The sequence below is a fragment of the Galeopterus variegatus genome, unplaced genomic scaffold (assembly GCF_000696425.1).
Source record: "Galeopterus variegatus unplaced genomic scaffold, G_variegatus-3.0.2 Scaffold2946, whole genome shotgun sequence".
NCBI lineage: Eukaryota > Metazoa > Chordata > Mammalia > Dermoptera > Cynocephalidae > Galeopterus > Galeopterus variegatus.
This window is the reverse complement of record NW_007729057.1, coordinates 126,001-132,000: the sequence shown is the minus strand read 5'-3', so window position 1 is coordinate 132,000 and position 6,000 is coordinate 126,001. Positions and strand designations below refer to the sequence as shown.

The window sequence follows — 6,000 nt, the reverse complement described above, 5'->3', positions numbered from 1 at the left end:
GGGGGTGTTAATGGGTGGGCAGCAGGGACAACTCAGTAATCCTAAGTCAACATTTGTATGCATGGGTTGGTTCATACCTTCCTATGCTTTCTGACTGTTTGCTTTTACATCTACGCCTCCCATTGCCCAAGGCCTGACCTCCTACATCACACGTCCTCAGTTCTGGTGTCTAGCCCCATCCTCTTAGCCATGGTGCGTGAGTGTTAGTTCTCAGAGTGCCTGGGGTGCTCTGGGTTTGGATGATCTGAGCATCTTCAGTGCTCAAAGGGCTGAGCCTGGAGCTGAGGTTGGAAGATGTGGATTCTACTGCGTCATTCCATTCAGTTCTGAATAATTGTGTGATCCTTAGATAAGCCAGTTCTCTGTGGGCTTTAGCTGCCTCATTTGTGAATGGATGCACAGAACTCTCCTTTGCCTTCCTCCTGGGAGGAGTGTGTGTTATGTGGTCAGGCCTGAGAAAGAGTTTCAGATGCCTAGAGAAAGGACAGATGGGGGTGGGCATTCTGTATGGGAAATTGTTATGGTTTACTTAAACTGCATTAAACCCCAGTCATTTCCAAGCCCTCAACAGAATATAGAATTACCCACTCATGGCACCTGTCAGATGTCTAAATAAGTAATAATTACACTGAAATGTTGTAGAAGAAATATATCTTTTTTTTTTTTTGACCGGTAAGGGGATTGCAACCCTTGGCTTGGTGTGGTCTGCACCACGCTCAGCCAGTGAGCGCACCAGCCATCCCTATATAGGATCCGAACCCATGGCCTCGGTGCTACCAGTGCCGCACTCTCCCGAGTGAGCTATGGGGCCGGACCAGAAATATATCTTTTAAACTGGAGTTTGGGTTCCTACCAAATCACTCCCTTGATTAGCCAAATGCTTAGGTCAATGGGACTGTACTAGGATAAAACCTGCTTTTCTCAAGGATCTCAGGACAGATAAACCAGCACCTGCTTATGAGAAGCATAGATGCATCCGGCTCCCCACCTTCATCCTACTCAGTGTCTTAAACTTCAGCTTTAACAATTTCTTCTGAAGACATGTTTGACACCAGCTGCAAATACATGTATAAAGGAAACATCTCTTTAAAAAAATTCTCGCCTGGGCCGAGCCCGTGGCGCACTTGCGCTGGGGAGCGCAGCAGCGCTCCCGCTGCGGGTTCGGATCCAATATAGGGATGACCGGTGCGTTCACAGCGCTCACTGGCTGAGTGCGCGGTGCGGCCAGTCTCAAAAAGGACAAAAAAAAAAAAAAAAATTCTCGCCTGCAAAACAAAAATATTCTAGGTCTTTGCAAGCCAGAGTCACTCTGGGCCATTGGCTATCTGTCTCAAAGTTGCTGGTATTGGTGGGTATTTGCAGGTGTCTGTAGGAAGCATTTTAGGTGTCAGTTCAAATGATTTCTTCTGATCTTAGTGAGGCTATCATCAGCATCGTCATTATCACTAACATTTCATTTAATGCCTTTTAATATGTGTCAGGCATGTCAAAATCCTCCTAGCAATTCTAACAGGTAGGCATTATCTCTCCTTTGTACAGAGGCTGAGATTGAGACCTAGTCCCAAAGCCATTAGGTACTATACCTGAGACCACGCAGTCAGTAGATGACTAAATATGTAGGATGTCACAGGATGCGGGCTGTATTAACTGACCCACTGCCTCTCTCATGTGGCTGCTTGATCAGGAATTTTGAGGAGCCACTGCAGTGGCTGAGCACAGTCCTCTGGGTCAGTAAATCTAGTTTTGAAGCCAAGTGCTGCTACTGACCCATCTCTCTTTTGTTTCTCTTTTCTGAGCTTTAGCCTTCTTGCCTGTAGAAAGAGATATAATAATGCCTACTTCCAAGCATTGTTGGGACGATTTTATGAGTTGCTTCAGTTTTTACTTAGCACAAGAGCTGGTGATTACAAGTTCCCCCTTTCCTCTGTCTTAATCTAACAGAATTAAGGCTTGGGAAGATCATAGGACAGGTTGAGGATCCTTATCCGAAATGCTTGGAACCAGAAGCATTTTGAATTTCAGATTTTGGGGGGGGGGGTTTGGAATATTTGCATTATACTTACTGGTTGAGCATCCCAAATCCGAAAATCTGATTTGGGGGGGTTTGGAATATTTGCATTATACTTACTGGTTGAGCATCCCAAATCCGAAAATCTGAAATCTGAAATGCCCCAGTGAGCATTTCCTTTGAGCATGACCTTTAGTGTAATGTTGGTGCTTAAAAAGTTTCAAATTTTGGAGCATTTCAAGTTTTGGATTTTTGGATTAGGGATGCTCAATCTGTAATGAATGGAACTAGACTATGTAATGTACTATAAGGGACACCACTGTAATATAAGAGTGAAGTGGAATTAGAATTAAGTTTCTGGGATGAATGAGTAAAGAAATACTGCTGATAATTTGAGATTCTAGGAAATAAAAAAAATAATGTCAATTATGTTTTCAAACGAAATAGGTTGGTCTACATTCTTTTATCAGAGCCATCTAGATTTTGAGCTCCATGAAGGCAGGGACTGAGTTTGTCATTGGTATCAGTTCTCCACCCAGCCTTCATAATGTCAATTATGTTTTCAAACGAAATAGGTTGGTCTACATTCTTTTATCAGAGCCATCTAGACTTTGAGCTCCATGAAGGCAGGGACTGAGTTTGTCATTGGTATCAGTTCTCCACCCAGCCTTCAGTACAACTAGTGCACAGTGGGTGATCAATAAACAATTATCAAATGAATGAACAGGTGAACCTAAAGCTTCTTGTGCAGGAGTTCTTAGGACATTAGGACAGCTGCAAAAGTGTGACACCATGAAGTCCAGAAGTTTGGTTAGATTTGGATCTGGTTTGCTTTCCAATCTGTAATTAGAAAGTGTGAGGTTTTGTTGCCTTCCTTCTAACCTGAGTTAGTTAATGGATTCTCCAAGGGCACTGAACTTCTGTATGGGGCCAATACCTGCTGTATTGTTAAATGTACTCATTGAACCCAATTACACAGCAGACATGTGTCTGAACATTGGATTAGACATGGTATGTGATAGCTAATGAGATTAAGCACTTTGAACTCAGAAAAGACTGCCAGGCACATCCCAAATTTAGTGTAACGAATGTTCATTATATTCTTATTGCAGGGTGGCCAAACCTTAGGGCGGCATAAGGTTCCTCAATTATTTCTATGCAGTTCTTTCTAGGACATGAAGAAAGTACATGTTTGTTGCTAGGCTTGACTGTATTGATGCTCTCAGTAAAACAATACTATGTGCTTTGAAGCAGTAGATGCATGATAAATTCTGCAGGTATCTGAGGGCACCCTACCAAGAGTGCTGCCAGTGCATCAGGAATTCTAGATGAGGTACTGGGACTTAAAGGGAAAAACTCACCATTTCTGTTTCTTGGTTTCACTGATAGATTCTGGCTCTTCTGTTTGGTCAAGCTTGTCCCCCATTAGTCCTCTGAATGTGCAGCATTGTTAGTAAAGATGTAAAAGCCATCTTCTGTGCTCTCAAAGAGTTTTTAATCTAGTGGAGGAGGCAGCACTTGAATTCCCAGGCAGCAGAGAGTTAAAAAGCTAGACTCAAATTAGAGCACTTTCATTGATTTTTTTTTTCCTCCCCCTCTGGCTTCCAGCATTTTATTTTTTTAGTCTTTAATTACTCTTCCAAAGCACTTTCACAGCACTATTTGAAAAGAAATTTATAAGTTTTAGAAGTGTGAACTCATATCACCCAATTATCTTGGAAGCCTATTTAATGTGCCTTGATTTGGGGTGATAATGAAGGAAAAGGGAGCCCCGAAGGGGCAGATCAATCAGTTTTGGAAGGTCTGAATCAGCACATCTTTGGCACCAAGAGTTTTGATTGATCCAGCATGAATAATTCAAAGCCTTTATTTGTATGTTGAATTCGGAGGGAGAATTGGTAACTTAGAAAATGTAATATTCTTTCTTTTTTTCCTGATGTGCACTTTAAAAAAAAAATCATGCCATTATTTTAATTGTACCACCTGCCTCTTTAGTGGCAGCTAGATTAGGCAGAGCCTGAGTAGTGTGCATGCAAAATTCATGTCACCAGAGCAGGAGAACAAGTTACCTGTGGGGGTAGAGTGAGCACTTTGGCCAAGGCAGATGCATGGCTACACTTGTGACATAAAACCAAGGAAGACTTAAATCACCTCTATTGGAAGGCCTGTTGCTGAAACACCAATAGGGTTAATTTTTGCTCTTGGAGGAAGAGATGCTATGGGTGACATAAGTTTAATTAGCTGCCAAATCCTCATTCAAGTCAATTCTGAATGTTTCTCAGGAGACTAGAGCTTTTTAAGATAAACAAAATTTTAATTTTTCCTTCTCTACCTCCCTCATTCACAAGCAGGGAAATGGCCTCACCAGGAACTGGGAAGGTGTTACGGAGCAGTGGTGTGTCCAGAAGAAGGTTTAGGAATTTTATATGGGAACCAGGACTCAGAGCAGATTAGCAGGTGTGAGGGTCAGTTTTACATGTCAATTTGGCTAGGCTAAAGCACGCAGTTATTTAATGGAGCACTAATCTAGGTGTTGCTGTGAAGGTATTTTGTAGATGTGGTTAACTTCTGCAGTCGGTTGACTTTAAATAAAGCAGCTTGCCCTCCATAATGAGGGTGGGCTTCATGCAATCAGTTAAAGGCCTTAAGAGTGAAACCCGAGGTTTCCCAGAGAAGAGAAATTCTGCCCCCAAGACTCATGCCTGAGTTTCTTGCTTACCGGCCTGCTCTATGTGCTTCAGACTAGCCTGCCTCCACAGTCATGCCAGCCAATTCCTTAAAATGAATAAATAAAAGTAGGTTTATTATATATATATATATATATAATGACATATATGTTTAATAGGATTTTATAAATAGTAGGATATGTATTTTATTTATTTATCCACCTACACCTTCCTACCTATCTCCTATTTGTTCTGTTTCTCTGGAGAACCCTGACTGATAAAGGAGGATGCTGGGCTGCCTACCCTCTCCCACGCCCCACAGTGGGAAGAGCTCAGTCTCTCTAGGTCTCACAACATTCGCAGTGCAGAATCACACATTACAGATTTTTTCTATGTGTTGAAGGTGTGAGGTTGTCTAGAGCTCCTTACTCAAATGCCAGTACTATCCTGAACACCTGGAGAGGGAAGGAAGATGCTGAAACAAGAGGTATGAAGGTATGAAGTACAGACATCTACCTGGCTCTTCCAGGGAGGCCAAAGGTAATTAGAGGAAATTCCAATGATAGGCAGTGCACACATCATTCAGAACTGACTATGAGTGTAGGGAAACCATTGAGGGAATAGGTGGGGATGGGATTTATTAGGACGAAGAGTGATCTGAACTAGGGGTTCTAGGACTTACCCCCATGCAATAAAGGCTTTGTTCAAGTGCCAGATTATGAGGGTACCTGCAGGGTGCCATCATCCTGGCAGGATGTGTAACCTCAGTAATGGACATGAACACTGTCAGCCACTTTAGAAGCCTGGGCATGTGTGTGTTTCTGAGCATGTAAATGTAAATTCAGTGATGAGGGACCTCGTGGTGCTGGGAAGGAAGTGACAGAACTCTCGAGAACAGGGAGGCAGTTGTACTCGTTCCATTCTTTAGTTGAATGTGTCTAAGAGAATCTTTTCTGAGTTGACTGTCTCAGGATTCATATCTAGGTGGAAGTTGTACTATGTCCTCTGCTCTTTGTCTGCTGTGCTTGGTCTGTCTTCTCCATGGGGGGTGGGAAGGAGTGGGACAGTAGAATGTGTCTAAGAGAATCTTTTCTGAATTGACTGTCTCAGGATTCATATCTAGGTGGAAGTTGTACTATGGCCTCTGCTCTTTGTCTGCTGTGCTTGGTCTGTCTTCTCCATGGGGGGTGGGAAGGAGTGGGAGGTTTAACATTTATTAGTTTTGAGGTCTTTTAAAAACTTGGTCTTAGTTCCCTCTTTGTGGGGAGAAGAGATTTTATATCTGGGGCAAGCCTAGATCATATATTACTGAAGTGGCGCTTGGCT

The 6,000-nt window shown here is 42.7% G+C and overlaps 1 protein-coding gene across 1 annotated transcript in view; it reads left to right on the top strand.

Moving 5' to 3' along the window:
• Nucleotides 1-6,000, top strand: part of KIF5C (kinesin family member 5C) — a 150,811-nt gene that overhangs the window by 83,350 nt on the left and 61,461 nt on the right. The window lies entirely within an intron of this gene.